The following is a 17320-nucleotide window of genomic DNA, read 5'->3' as shown; positions in this document are numbered from 1 at the left end:
TATAAATACACTATGAAAATCAGCGATTTTTATTATAAATGATAATATTTATATAGTACATATTTCTACATTCCTTGAACTAGATGAATTTGAAAGACATGTTACTATATTAAAAGTTTTAATAAAAAATAATGCTGGATATTGTACATATATCATACCTTACAATTTTTATGCCATATATTGGTGGACTTTCATGAACTCCATCAATGTCTATTTCTCTCGCATGTAACATGAATATTTTCTCATTTCAGTAAATTTGTATATAAAGTCTCCTTTGAATGGTCTAATTTAATTTTATATAGATGCTTTATGATTTATCTGATACCCCACCACTAAACATTCAAGTCATTTCCATGTTTTCAAAAAACATATCTTTTCTCTATCAAACTGATTTTATACAAAATTAGAGCTTTGGTTATTCCTTATCCAAGGCATTTTACCAATATCTTTTTAAAAAATTGAAGCCCTATCATTTTATAGTTGCTAGTTATTGAATATCCTTAGAAAAAATTCCCATTCTGCCTTTACAAATAGCATGAGGAGACAGTCTGACAGTTAATTTTGAGAACGTAAATTTATATTTACAGAACCACATATATGTAAATGTATACAAAAACATATAGATATGCTCACACACACACAAAAAAAACACTTCTTTTTTACCAAATTAAACAGAGCAATGTGTCCCCATTCGGTACTCTATGAAGAACGAATTTGTAACTTTATCTTAAAAAAGCAATATCAGGTTTTGTGCTCTCTGTTTATTCACCTTTGATTCTTAGGTTCTAGCCTAGACAGCCATAAAAGATGAGTCATCTGCTCTGAAAGTAGACTTTTTTTTCCAAGAGATAGAGTCACTTCTATTATTTGCAGTGGCACAGGTCAGATCTCCATCTTTAGAAGAACAGGTGTCAAAACAATATGAACTATACTTTATTGGTAAAGAATACAAATTTTGAAGTTATCTGAATTGCAAAATTTCCAAATGTGTTATCTAAGGACAGAAACAAAATATCTCTCCAATAACATATATTTTTCTCATCACACTACAAGCTCTTCAACCAGGAAACTTAACTTTACTCATTTTATATCCCTGAAACATGCATAATGCTCAAATGTGTATTAAATAAATCTGTAATGAAGTTATTTTTAAAGTAGATATATGTACATATGATAAATGCTTAGATTTCTTACTTGAAGGAAAATAGAATAAAAATCTTCTAAACCTCAAATTTTTGCTTTGCTGTATATAAATATGATCACATAACCATATAATCAAAGAATTATTCAAATAAGCAAAAACTCTTCCAATTTTTCCCTCTTGTGGTTGAAATGTGATATTATTATTGTTCTTTGTTACTTAAAATTTTATACATACACACATACACACTCAAAATGTCCACAAATAAGTACTGAAAAGCAAGGAAAATAAACTAACTTTAAGGAAGTTAGCATATTTATATAAAATTTATATATAGGTTATCATCCACATTAAGTAGAATGTTTACCTTCACAGCTACAGAATTTATAATTATCTTATTTATTCATGTGCAATTTTAAAATCTGTAATTTAAGAATTATTTAAATTCTTCTATCTGGTATTAATTACTTCTCTTCAAGGTGATGGTCCTAGCTACTAATTTAGTTAGACAGCTACAAAGAAATGTAAAAAGAAACCAGGTAGATAATTATATAATTCTTGTACTGGATACACAGTTATTATTTTTAATAATTTACATAATGCCCAAAATTCTCAGTAGGGAATAAAAATCATTTTAGTTTAATCTGTCAATCAAAAATAAATATTTTTCTTTTTTCCCAGTGATTATATGTTAAAGACAATCATGAAAACTGAGCGGGAACTGTTGGGAAGCATAATACCATAAATTTACAGCTGGGCTTAAGTTGGCTAAGAGATTGATGACTCACTTGTTAATATGGGAGAAATATTCACAGGGTATATAGAGTTACTTTACTGTGCATAGTTTGATGTGTTGTATTATGTTAGAACTACTCTATTTGACCTCTGTTCAGTGATGCATTATAAATGTGAAGTATTGTACTTCCTTAGAAAGCAGACTCAATGCATTTCAACCCCATGCTGGTTGTTACCCAAAGCAAGCATGGTTAAATTATACGCATCTCTTGGTTTTAAAGGAAGGGAAAAATAGGGGGAGGAGACACATTTCTCATGGATTAGCATCCTCTGATCTATTTTTGCACCTAACGTAATACAAATTCAGTAGATCATTTTTTCACGGTTGAGAAGATAAATGTTTATGTCTGTGTTTTTAATGTTGTACAGATCTGAAAAACATTTAAAACAGTCTAACCAAATCAAGTGTTCTCATTAAATATTAATGTTTCATACCATATAAGCATATAGATCATGTTTATTGGAAAAGTAATTTAAGATTCTTCCAGAATGTTTTTGTTTTTTAAATTCTTTTTAAAGATTTTATTTATTTATTTGACAGAGAGAGAGAGAGATCACAATTAGGCAGAGAGACAGGCAGAGGGAGAAGGGGAAGCAGGCTCCCTGCTCAACAGAGAGCCTGATGTGGGGCTTGATCCCAGGACCCTGAGATCATGACCTGAGCCGAAGGCAGAGGCTTAACCCACTGAGCCACTCAGGTGCCCCAACTTCTGAAGTGTTTTTAAACTACATCTTTTATATATTTGTATACTTTAACATAGACATACCCACTCAGGTGACATATGTTTGGTCCTATATTAAATTCCAAATGGTTCAGAATCATTCAAGTTCATTCTGGGTACTGTTCTTGTCCCCATCACCTATAGTATTACATAACCTTGTTTTTAAACAGTAGATTCTACATAAATGGTAAAAGTACAATAATAATAATATAATAATATTAATGTTAATAATACTAATGCTTAATATTAATAATAATAGTAATAATTCTAATACTTTAAAGATATTTATATGTAATAAAAATTTTATTGTATTATTTGAAATATGTACATTACTGTAACCCCCAATACATATATGCTTTTCATGTTGACAGTTTATTTCACTTTAAACATTTTAAATATTAAAGTGAGTAATAACTCTAAGTGGTTACATAGAATAGTATAATTAAAGTTGCTGAAGTTATTCCCTCATTTTTAAAGTCTGAATTTTTCTTTTAAATTGTGGATTTTATTTTTTGAAGATTTTCTTTGTTTGAGAGAGAAAGACAATCTGAAGCAGACTCCTCACTGAGCATGGAGCCTGATGTGGGGTTCAATCTCACAACTGCAAGGTCATGGCCTCAGTGGAAACCAAGAGTTGGATGCTTAACCAACTGAGCACCCAGGTTCCCCCAAATTGTTGATTTTACTTATTTGGTTTTTTTTTTTTAATTTTTAAAAGATTTTATTTGCTTATTTAAAAGAGAATGAGCAGAGAGAAAGCATGATGAACAGAGAGGAGGGAGAGGGAAACAGACTCCCCTGCTGAGCATGGAGCACAGAGCAGGACTCAATTCCAGGATTCTGGGATCATGACTGAGCCAAAGGCAGACACTTAACTGACTGAGCCATCCAGGTGCCCCTCAAATTGTTGATTTTAAAGAGTGACTTAAAATAATGATCATTATTGATCACTGCAAGATCATGACTAAATATGCTTTTTTAAAAAAAAGATTTTACTTATTTATTTGACAGAGGTCACAAGTAGGCAGAGAGGCAAGCAGAGAGAGAGGGGGAAGTAGGCTCCCTGATGAGCAGAGAACCCAATGCGGCGCTCAATCCCAGGACTCTGGGATCATGACCTAAGCCAAAGGCAGAAGCTTTAACCCACTAAGTCACCCAGGTACCTCACAAATATACTTTTGTTATAAAAATATAAGGGATATTAAAAAATTATTATCTGCTCTGGGTATCAGATATCCAAGATGTGCTTTTGTTTTAATCAAAAGGGGAAAAGTTAGAGTAAAAAAATGTGGAACTGATATACTACCTAACAGTTTCAATCATGTCAGAACATTTCTATTTCTTTGATATTTTTTAAATTGTCATTTCTTTTTCCCCTTTTTTATGATTATAGCATCTCATTCAGACTGAAATTATTATTCATGACGCTTGACTAAAAATGTTTTATTTATTCAGATGCACCTGTTTTAAGGCTTTGAAAATGATAAATTCCTCCTGGCTTGAGTTATTAAGCTTGAATCATGTCTTCAAACTGACATTTAGACTAGACTATAAAGGATACATTCAGATTCTTTATGAGTTATACTTCTTGGAAGCCAATAGAAAGCAAATCCATACTTATATAACATCCAGTTTGCTCAATATTTTAAATATAAATAGTACTTGTAATTACATACATAAACCCCTGAGGCTGAAGATTCTATGGGACTTTTTGATGTTTCTTTAAAAATTGAGAAGAGCCATAGGGAAACTGATATTGAATCATTCATTATCAGAAAACCCAGTAAATGAAAAAAAGAATTAAAAATATTAACTCTTAGTAAATGTCACTGTTAATTACAATTTATTTATTCAACACATTATTAACTAAAGTGACCTGTCTTGTGAAATCTGGTGATTTTTCTGTGTCTCTCACAGGAGCATGGCGGTAGTTGTGATTCAAAGAAGTATAAGAAGCAGAAAAGAAACCTAGATATTGATTGGAGAATAAGAAAAGAAATCGGATTTATGAGAGATGCTCTACTTAAAAATAATCAGGATTTGTTCTGAAAAGAAAAAATCAGGACTAGAACAATGAATACTGTATTGTTAAAATGAGACTGAATAATCTTAGATATTTATTGTTCCCAACACATTTTTGATGTTAAAGAGTAATAATGCTTATATAAAGCTCTAGTATTTTATGGTAACCAGGATTTTAAAACAATAAATATTGCTATATGAGAGTAGTATTTCTAAGAATATAATGATCTATCTTTCCATGACCTTAACTAACATGTTAGCTCTCAAGTTTTATTCTGGGGCTTAGTAAAATGAGCCACACAATTTCCCACATCAACTGAGGGTCTCCATTCATTTCTTTTTCTTGGCTTTAGACTCCTTCATATGTGGTCAATTTCTCTTTATTTATTATTCCCATTTCCCTCCTCTTCTTTTGGTCTAAACTGGTTACCTATGCATTCCTCTCCACCTTACACTTTGGGGTAATATGGAATATTTGAGTTTTCAAGCACAAATGAGTAACCTTTGCATGAAAATGTAACTCCTAGTAGAATAGCTCTCTGTTTGCTTTCATGGCAGCTATTCAATAGTGGTTATTCATTAACAAGTTCTCTTCCAGAGTGAAGTACTTGGAAAGAAGTGGTTCAGAATGTAGTCTTTGTTTCCAAGTCTTCCTTTTATCTTGGTTTGTTCCCTATGTCCTCATGCTTGAAGCAGTCACTCTGTTCTTGTATATCAAACTGTTACAATTACCTTCACATTCTACTGGAACAATCATCACTCACTAACTCCCACTCAATGTCTCTGTATCAGTGTGAATGAAGTTCAGTTGATAGGATTTCCCATCAATTCATATTGAAGTCAGAAATACATTGCATGGTTTAAAATATGTCTCAGAGTTTTAGACTCACAGCTACTCCTACTGAAGTATAGAAGGCCAAATACTAAATAAAGATGCAATAATTTTGTGAATATAGGGAACCTTGAAGATTTAACCAAGGAGGCAAAGCAAACAAAAACAAAAATTATTCAAGTGTGCTAGAAGAGAGGTTGTTACGTGTTGTGGCAAATCTGGAGGCAGTTATCTATTCATTCAGCTATTAAGCATTTTTCACTGAAGATTAAAAATATGTGGAGGTGTTAAACCACATTTTGAGACTATTCACAAGATCCTATAAACATAATGAATACAGAAGACACTTAGACCTTTTGTTTTAAAAAATGTATACTTTTAAAACAACCAAAATAATAAAAAAGCAGTATAACAATACTTGGATATTGTTAAATAAATACACAAATAAATAAACAGAAAAAGAATATCATTTATACATACTGTTCTTGGTTGAGTTGTGTCCCTAAAAATTCAAATGTTGAAGTCCTAACTGCAAATACCTCAAAGTATAACTTTATTTGGAAATAGATTAGTTGAAAATGTCATTTGTTAATAAGCAAGATGAGGTCATTAGAGTGGATCCTAATACAGTATAACTGCTGTCCTTTTCTTTAAAAAAAGGAATTTTGGACACAGGTTCATCCAAAGAGGGAGAACACAATATGAAGAGGCAAAGGAAGAAAATGGCAATCTGTAAGCCAAAGTGAGCAGCCTAGAACAGATTCTTCCCTCACAACTCTCAGAAGGAACCAACCCAACCCACCGACACCTTGATCTTGGACTTCAAGCCTCCAGAACTATGAGACAATAAATCTCCATTGTTGAGGCCACTTACTTTGTGGTACTTTGCTACATCAGCCCTAGCAAACTAACATGCACTCATTACCCAGAGGTAATCTCTATAAAAATTTGTTATAAATTATGTAGTCTGTAACTATATGTTTGTTCATATATTTCATTTTTTTCCACATAAAAATAAATTGCAAATAAGCTTTTTTAGGCTTTGCAGTGAGTCTTTGTTCCTATCCTGAAATCTAGTACTACACCCTCTTCCTGGTAGCAATACACCAATTTCAATGCTAAGCTAATGATAACATTCCCCAGGATCCCTTGGAACTAGGTGTACTTACTTGCCTAAATTTTGAACTAAGAGATATTAGAAGAAATGGTGTCTGAGGTCATCAAGAACTGCAAAATTTCTATAATTTCACATTTCCTGCAATCAAGCAAATAAACTGGCATACCATAGTCTCTTAAAACTGGAAGTCATGGGATTCGTGGGCCAGAGATGCAGTACTTTATTTCTCACAGCAATAGCAGTAGTCAGAATATCAGCATTTTATTTTCCTAGTTGTCCAAGAGCCAATTCCAAGCCCTTCAAGAGGGCTATGAGAAGAGGGCCAGGCAATACTTGTGCTTATGGAGTTTAAAACTTTCATAATAGTCAGTAAGTCTGTATATACTTTGTAATCAATTAAACATACTTAAAACCAATTTTATAACCATTTATTCATCTAATCCTTTTTTAATGTGTTCCCATTATTCTGTTTCCATTTTTTCTCCAATACCAAAAATTTTAATGCACTTTATTGCTGCATTTTTGCTCATTAAAATTATTTCTTTAAGATTGGTTAATGCTTTCCTGTTGTGAGTTTTGTTTAATATATTCTTACTTTATGTAAATATGTACATATGTAGACAAAACAACAAAATCTTATATTTATAAAATAGAATCACCATTTCCATCTCTGTCTTCTCTCTTCCCTTTCTACATATATACAAAACACCAACCCAAAACTTAAGTCTTAGGAAGTAACAACACTTGAACTTTACAGTTCTGTGGATAAACTGCATAACTCTTGTATTATAAATTGTATATATTGTAAATTGTATAGCTCTTGTATTTGTAAGACAAATACATGTATCTTGCACATGTACGTGTCTTATTTTTAATTTTTTCCTTGTTTATTAATTGCTAATGCTCATAAATCCAACTTCTTTTATTTACTCAATAGGTATACTTTTTTTTTTTTTTTTGCTAATAATAGGTATGTATGATCAACAAAAAGAGATAAATGAGCCTATGTGGAAAGAATTAATATTGATAAGTTCTCTTATTGAAGGTGAATAACAAAACTGGATTTAGTAAGACTATGCTGGTGTGTTTGATAATGCAGAAAAGACTTGGTCGTATCCTCTAAGTAGCTTCTAGCTCACAATGCTTTTAGCTCATAAGATAATGATTCAGAATGTAAGTATATTAAACGTAATGTATTTTGATATATACCCTGCATAGGAACTTTAAGTGTTAATATTCATGGAGGCTATTCATATCCATAAGTTTTTTTGTCTTCTGTGAAATAGTAAGCTTTGGTCTATTGCTGTTTATAGTTTCCCTGCACATAGGGCCCCTTGTAATTAGCAGATGAGTAGCAGAAATAGCAGCTGTGTGTGTGTGTGTGTGTGTGTGTGTGTAAAAGTCTTGCATGCCTGTATTAACAGTGCAAAAATGCATTTAGGCACCAAAGACAATTATCTAGGAACTAGATAAAGAAAAGGAAAGTAATAATTATGTGTTACATTCACTGATATGCTAGTGCTAGTACTATAGAGAGAGCAAAAGAGGTCTGAGAACAAATGAAAATTTTCTTATGACTGCATACCAATAATACATTGTCTGTCAGGATTCACTAGCACCAAGTAAGTACCCAACCTAACATCCAACAAAAGAGAGACAATCTAATACTTAATACTAGTTTTATTACTTATAAGGAACCAAAGATGAACAACAAGTTAAAATGAAATCTTGAATGTTTAGGAAGAATGATTTTGCAAATCAAAATTACTGGTAAAAAGAAAAGCATCACCAGTGCATAAGAAATTCAGGTGAAGGTTCAGAAAATTTTGATCATTTAGTTTGGGAAAAATATAAATATTTGAGTCTCTATGTAACCAAAGACTAGAGTCACAATAGAGACAGGAATCAAAATTAACAAGAGACAAACAGTGAGACAGCTACTGCTTGTTTTTTGGCTGATTAGCATTGAACTCATCTTCCTATGATTGGGCAGTCTGATAACTTGCGAGGCCTGATGTAGTCTTTCCACTAAAACCAAAAAGGCCAGATTCATATTCTTATAAGTCCTTGGCAGCTCATACACAGTCATGTGACTCATCCTGAGTTTGAGATCTCTGCTCTACTAGTCAGATTCACCTGCCCTATAGAGTGTTTCTGTACTGAGAGTTTATAAATTCCCTGGAACATTGTGATGGCAGTTAAAATAGGCAGAGTCCAGTGACCACAGTGGCAGCTGCACTGAATTCCAACAACTCAGCAGGGCACATCCAGCAGTATCAGCATCAGAGGCAATTTTCTAAGCAGAACCAATACATGATGTGGTGTTGGCTATGTTCTTGGCTGTCTGGTCTCCCTTCTGTCTTACTCTTTTTATTTCAGCCCAGTTCAGCAGCCTCCCTTTTGGTTGTTCTGGAAAATACAAGGTATCTTTCCAACAAATCATTTTTCTGTTAAACTAACTAAAGGTGGTTTTGTTTCAAATTAATAACCCTTGCTTGATTACATTAATGGTACCAATGATAACGTGATTCTAATCCTCATTTGTAATCCTTATTTTAAAAAAACCAATGTTTTGTGTAATCTAAAGTGGTCTAATATTTCAATATAGAAATCATAACCCTTAAAACACACTTGAATATATAGACCATTTATATATTAATATATCAGGTATTAAAAGAAAGGAAAGTGAACTTAATAATTTAGAGAATTCCATATTTCTGAATTCTTCAGAATAAAGCCTGAAGAAATTGCTGCTTTTAAAAAAAGTTCCTTGATTTAGGGAAGGAAAACTCATCATTCAACTTTTTTCATTCTTATTCTCAGAATATATAAACATGCATATCAAGAATACATTAAGTATATAATCTTAATTTAGACGCCATTATACGCATGTCATTGAGAATACATGCAACAAACTACAAGAGAGAATAAACTGCAGTATTCTCAATCTTTTTTTCTAACCCAATACAAGTGAAGAAACTGACTATTCTAATTAATAACAATGACTGACTAAAAGTAAGACATTTTGTTGAGATCTGTTTGATACAGTTGTCTTGGTATGATTAATACGATTTCAATTTAGGAAGTTTCTTTTTTTTGTAAGATTTATTTATTTATTTGACTGAGAAAGAGAGAAAGACCAAGCACAAACAGGGGAGAAGCAGAGGCTCCCCAGTGAGTAGGGAGCGTGACATGGGGCTCAATCCCAGAACCTTGGGATTATGACACAATCCAAAGGCAGACACTTAATCAATTCAGCCACCCAGGCACCCCAATTAATATGAATCTGTTACAATGTATAATCTTTTATTTTATTCATTTTCTTTATTTATTTTTACCCAGTAATGAGTGAACAGATACACATGGCATTAGCTCATTACATTACCTTGACCTTAGTTCTGGCCCCCTAATCTCTGGCTTCCAACCCAGATAACATGAGCCTTAACATATCTGCGATTCCAAGAAATGGCCTTCACTGCTTATATCAGAAAGACTGTATGATTAAGAAAAGGACTGAGGAAGTCTATTTCACACAATACTGAGTAATTTTAGAAATTTTACATTATTTTTTTTCTTAATGTTTAGTAAAAATGATCATGTCAAAATTGCATTGTGACATATATTTTGGCTTATAGTTCTAGTAATTGAAGAATGGGAAGCCACGAAACGTACTGGAGCATTATCAACCATTTTAGGAGAAGACACAATGTGTTGTAAAGGTCTTTCTCCATTCAAAGTTATTGTGACTAAAGCATTCCAAGAATGGGTAACAACCCAAACAATGAAATGTAGCCAGTTCTGATTGTTGTGTACTTGTACCTATGTATTTGTTGTATTTCAATGTCTGAAAATGTCAGATGTAAGGAGATTGAAAATGTCAGATGTAAGGGAATGTTTATGTAAATTACATTAGAAAACTTACCGCTGTAATATAGACTGAATTGTTACCTCTTGAAATTCATATGTTGAACCCCTAACTGCCAATATGGTAGAATTTGGAGATGTACCTTTAAGATACTATTAGGTTTAGATTATAAAGTCACAAAATGAGAACCTCATAATGGTACTAATGTATTTTTAAAAAGAGGCACCAGTGAGCTTGCTGGTTCTCTCTCACCACTACTTGAGTATGCAGCAAGAAGGTGGCCATATGCAAGCTAAAAAGTATGCCCTCAAAGAACCCAACCATGCTGGCACCCTGATCTTGGACACCCCAGCCTCCAGAACAGTAAGAAATTAATTTCTATTGTATAAACAACCCAGTTTGTGGAATTTTTTTATGGAAGCCTGCAGATACCTTACATGACAGAATTTTTACTCTACTATGAAGCTTGTAACAATTCTTTCACTAGTAAACCATTCACTATTTTTTCCCCCAAAACACTTAACGTATTTGTTTGGAATAATCTAAATGGAAAAACCTCAAGATCCTTGTTTTCAAGAACCTTAGAACTTGAGGAAAATTACATGTGCTTGAGGATAGCTAGAAACCAATAGTTAAGTTACACAAACAAGTATACAAAAGGTATATGTACATATATATATGTAAATGTTAATTGCAAAGTGATGTAATAAAAAGCAAGGGCTGGGGTCAGCATAGCTTCCTGGAAGAAATTTGGCAATACAGTTGTACAACTTGGGGTTTGCGGGGACAGAGTAAGCTTTTTGGACCTCACTTATATTTCAGTTGGTTTCCAGTTCTCATAATCTGTGAAATCATGATTCTTAGTTTAACTCCAGTGGTAGAAGGCACATACTGACAAAGAGAAAGAGTAGGTTTTCTTAAGAGCAGACACAAAGTTTACTAGTTTAACATTTGTTCAACAGATTTTACAAGACAGGTCTCAGGAGATTTGAGTAAATGAGCTTAGAATTATATATTTGTTGGCCAACCAGACTAACTAAATAAGTCAGCTCATTTGGAGTTCTCATATTTATGCAATTATGTTACTATAAACAGTCTCTTATTAAGTATCATATTTATGCCAAACATCCTACATATCTTGTCACTAACCATTACTATAGCTACCACTCATTTATAAAATGAGTATAGGTGGTTCTAGTCTTTGTAGATGAAGAAACTGAGGGTCAGAGAATTTAACATGACTAGAAGTGCAGATTTAAGGACAAATCGGACTGGTTCTGATTCATGCTATCTTTCCACTTCACTTTCCATTTGTAATAACATAAATCTCTCTAATATTTAGTGGGAGTTTATTGGGGACTTATTCTAAAGGTTGTGCCAATATTAATTCATTTGATTCTCCAACAATCCATGAGATAGGTACCTTTTATCCTATATAATAGATGAGGAATGAGGAATCTGAAGAACAGAAAGATTAAGTAACACGTGGCTGATTATACAGCTAGCAAGAGGCAGAGCTCTGGGATACACTGTCATGAATGTTCCCTTATATGATGCTATGTGAATGCTGGCTAGATGTGTATGGTAGTAGATGGAGAAAATATCCCATTCCATCACATCTCAGTTATTTCTTAACACCTGTGTAAAATGAACAAAAATAGTGCATAGAAAAGCGTCTGATGAAATATTATCATTTGTTCCACCAAGAGTCATAGAGTTTACTTGTGGAGAAAACCAAAAGATTTTCTCATCAGGCTAATATTACTGCTAATAAACACAGGTAAAATTTTATTTGTAGTTATCACATAGCTCAATAGTTGAATTCAAATTTTAACTGCAATCACACTATAATTTGGGGTACTTTTTGGAAATAAATAACTTTATTGTATGTCCATATTGTTGACCTATATGAGAACAGTCAGAGAAAATTCTTCTTCCCTTATTTTATTACATGAAACAGTGAAGAAAGGTCTTAGAATATTTTTAGATAAGAATGAAATAAGAAAAGTAGATAATTTTTTATCCTGTCTTTGGATTTTTTTCTTAATTAGTCTATCTGGAGTGAAAAGTGGTAATATGTTCCAATAGTGGAAACATGAACTTTCTCTTGCAAAGAATAAGCAAAAAGAGAGATGCATGGAACTCTAACCCAAAGGAATTTTCCTCTCTATTTAGGCCAATAAAACAGAAAGATTACTTCCTCTCCATATCCCAAATCTCTGTGACTTTTGTTAAAAACACCACTGTATTTTTACTTCCGTGTCATGGTGGCTAAAAATTCATAAAAGTATGTGGGAATTTAGGTCCAAGCAATCCTTCCATTATCAAGTTACTAAGAAATCCCTGAAGAGATTTTCATTCAATTTTTGCAATTTAAGTAAAGGAATATGTGATTGAAATTATTTCAAAGAGTGAAGAGAAGAGGGTGAAGAGAGCAAAGTGTTGTAAATACTCATGTAAAGATAGCAATTTGGCCAGAAAATCATGCCAATTATTGGGAGCTTAGAAGAGAAGTTTTAAGTCAAAGTTTAGCAACCCTTTTCCGTAAACAGTAAAATGTGAAATAGGTGTTATGAACCAAATGGTTTCCAACTATTCAACTCAGCTATTTCAATAAGGAAAACATTATAAATGTGCAAAAAAATGGATGTCACTATGTTCCAATAAAACTTTACTTACAAAAACAGGTGGAGGGCTGAGTAGGTCCTCAGTCTTTGCTCTAAATTAGAATGTTAAGATTATATCCCAGTACTTTCAGATAGAACTTTCTACTTTGAAGGAAATGTTCCATATCTGCCTAATTTGGTAACCACCAGTCACAAATGGCTATTTAACACCTGAGATGTATGCCTGCTGAGAGTAAAGAAAATTAAATTGAATTAAATTGTAATTATTTCACATTTACATAATCATGTAACTAGTTGTTACATCTTGGACTCCAAAGTACATTTCTTTTCTTCTTCTTCTTTTTTTTTTAATCTGAAAGTACCACTTCAGAATTTCCTTTTATTGTTAATAAATAAAGAAAAACTTTACATGTTGAAGATTTTCAAACTGCAAAATTTGAAAAGGTGGAAAAACTTTACACTATAATTATAAAAATATGAAATTTAAAAGACTAACCTCAAAGAAATACTATTTCACCTATTTATAATATGCATAAATATAAATATACAACAAAAAACATTTTAAACATAAAAAAGCCCACCTTGCCTCAACAAAAATTATGAGGAAGTATGCAGATACATGAAAAATGTGGATAAAATGAAATATATTTGATTTGGTCCTTCTATATTTTATTCTGATTAATGAGTAGTCAAATGAGATTGATATTATTCTATACAGAAGTTTTAGAAATGTATGTGGTATTCATTATATTATGAAACATTTTTCTAAAAGGATGATAGTGTTATTGGATGAGAAGAACATGAGCTTTGTTTTTTTTTTTTTTTTAAAGATTTTATTTATTTATATTTGACAGAGAGAAATCACAAGTAGATGGAGAGGCAGGCAGAGAGAGAGAGAGGGAAGCAGGCTCCCTGCTGAGCAGAGAGCCCGATGCGGGACTCGATCCCAGGACCCTGAGATCATAACCTGAGCCGAAGGCAGCGGCTTAACCCACTGAGCCACCCAGGCCCCCGAACATGAGCTTTGTAATTGATAATCTTGAATTCAAGAACCAACTTCATCACTTGCTAATTGAATAACATTTTCAAAATATTACTTCATTTCTTGAAGTCACAGTTTTACAGTTTCCTTGGTGGTAAAATTGGGATAAAGATATCATGTGCTATAACAAGTCGTAGTGGGTTTTGTGGAATTTAAATGCTATATACCCATTACATTTACCAGGAATGGTGCAAAGGTATCTGCTTTTATTACTCCCAGTAAGAGAAAGGTTAAATATGTAGGCCATATGTACTCTGACTAAAGAAGTCTGAAATTAGTCATGCTCACCTCTCCAGCCAAAGATTTAATTCTGCAATTAACAATCTCAGCATTTACTTCTGAAGAAGACTGTTATTGTATCAAATAAATCAAGGAAAAATTCTTCTTTAGTCCCAGAATTTTTCAAATCTTTTATAGTAAAACCCCTTCAGCAGGGGATAGATCAAAAGAGTGAGGAGAAACTAAAAAGATAAAAAGAAAATCAACTGCAAACCAAGCAGGTTGGTTAGGGGATGGGTAAAAAATAATAAAATGAAACAAAAGGAAGTGAAACAAGACAAGACAAAGCAAAACAAAACAAAATAAAATATTCCTGCTTTACATTTATAATCTCATCTTCTAGGGAGAGAGGTCAATGTTGCTGTGAATGGGAGGTTTCTGTCCCACTCAAGAGCATTCTATCTTTACGACAGTCATGTCTGAAGGTCCCTACCTCCCAATAACATCACCTTGGACATTAGGTTTTTAACATACAAAACAAGGGCAAAGGACCACACAGTCAGACCATAGCATTGTTCAAATAAGTACTTTTATTCCTGCCTAATTTATTCTGAGGAAACTGTACATCAGGTTATTTCACAACTAGATCTAAATATTATTAATGTAATTTTTTGCTAATTAGAAGTAATTTAATCCCATCGCAATCAAGGAATGCAGCAATCTTCAGAATGATATTACTCTTCTTTTGACACAAATGGGTATAACCAGTGAGTACACAATCTGAAATATACATATATATATACCTTGTCCTTCATTGCAGTGTAAGTATTGGGTAGCAAAATGGTTTACTACCCATATTGAGTATCAAAATTCGTTGCTTACAAAGAACTGAAACCCACACAGAACAATAATAGAAAGGTATTAAAAGATAAAAACTTGAAGTCAAACTTCAGGAAGTTAAGTCACATATTACGCAGAATGGAAAACAACACATTTCCTCATTTTTCTTTTGGGTTATTTTATTTTTAATTTCTGATGCTTTCAACATGTTATTACTCTTTACTCATCAACAGTATAGTTTTTCTATTTAATTGAGTTTCTCATCCCCATAATTCAGTTTGGCCCTGTTTTCTTCTGTCAGAGTAGCAAATGATGTTCAGAACCATTTAACTTCAGAGTCCACCACCAACTTTTTAAAATTCTTGACAAAGAAACAGATTATTCCTTTCATCTGTAATTGAATGAGTTTCTTTAAGTCAGGTGCTCATGCTGGCCCAATCAACTGTGGCCAGGAAATAGTGTATGTGATACAAATCTAACCACCTGGACTTTTAGTAAAGGGTGATCTAGATAAGCATGAAAAATATACGTGCTACCTATGGGCATGGAAACCTTATTCATCGACAACTGAACAATTTCTGAAAGATAAATGACCATATATATCAGCCTTATATGAATGAATCTGGAATGTGAGGGACTTATATCCAGTTAGAATACAGTTCTAGAGATGTAATTTCTGTAATAGATTTTGAAAAAAATAAAAATAGCAAAAATTCAATGTAAAAATCAAAATAACAGTCTTAGAAATGCTTATTGCAGGCCACCTGGGTGGCTCAGTTAGTGGCCACCTTCAGCTCAGGACATGACCCCAGAGTTCTAGGATGGAGCCCCACATCAGGCTCCTTGCTCAGCAGAGTCTGCTTCTTCCCCTGCTTGTGTGTGTGTGTGTGTGTGTACACGTGTGTGTGCACGCGCGCACACGCACACATTTGCTCTCTTTCTCTGACAAATAAATAAATAAAATCTTAAAAAAAAAAGTTATTGCTTCTCCTAAACTAAGATGAAGGAGCAAAATTACACTAATGCTATACTATTCTAAGATATTTATAAATTTTTATTCCAGGCATCTTTTGTGATATGAAATATATTATTTGGAAGATAAATATCCTAACATAAATTTAGTTATAATAAATAAAACTTTGGGTAAATCTGAGCATAACAAGTAGTTATTTCTTAAATAATGATAAGTTTGCAAGTCTACGAATTATATATGGAAACAGCCTCATGACGATCAATTTTTCATTAATCACTGCATACAAAGGCATATATTTCTTCAGTTCCACAGATATATCACACTTATAACTAAAGACTTAGCTCATTTTCTTTCCCTATTTTTTTTCTTTCTGCCACAAAAACTAGAATGTAGTTCAGCTGTGGCTCTGAAGTGATCTCATATAGATTATGAAAGCAGGAGTTTTGCAGGGTAGAATTTGTAAGATAGTTTTAACTGACTCATGATGTAGGAATTCTGACAGCTGATATAGATATGTCCTTTCTAAATACTGTTTCATAAATAACAGTGTATATAAACTGAAATATTATTAGAGTTATATACACAAAGGTTAATACATTGTGAAATACTTATTGTAAATACAACTTATGGCTTCATTTTTAATGAAAATAAACTTGTTTCAGAAAACACCACATGGAATTTTTTAAACACAAATGAAATAATCACTGACCAACAAATAAAAAGTTCATATATTTTAAGAAGATAAAAAAGGAAATAGTGATCCATGTTTCACTGTTTATTATACTAATGGAGTTCTAAAGAGTTTATCCTTATAAAAAGAATATAATATACTGAAGAATTATTTAATTTCTATGGCCTATCTCATTAATTCATCTATTTAGTCAATAAATATTTACAGACACTATACTAAGGTCAAAGTATTATGCAAATATTATGTCAAAGCTCACTGACTATTCATTGAAAAGATGTTGGAAATACAAAATCCATACTTGGCATATATACTAGTTTACTTCTGTTACTTTATTTGGGGAATTTACATTACCTGTGACCTCAGATTCTTTTGTCATTAAAAGAAAGTCACCTGAGTACTAGCTTTCAAATAATTTTTTAAGTTACTTATCTATG

Source organism: Mustela putorius, unplaced genomic scaffold (genome assembly GCF_011764305.1).
Source record: "Mustela putorius furo isolate JIRA1106 unplaced genomic scaffold, ASM1176430v1.1 tig00003845_pilon_pilon_pilon, whole genome shotgun sequence".
Taxonomy (NCBI): Eukaryota; Metazoa; Chordata; class Mammalia; order Carnivora; family Mustelidae; genus Mustela; species Mustela putorius.
This window is presented reverse-complemented; position numbering follows the sequence as displayed.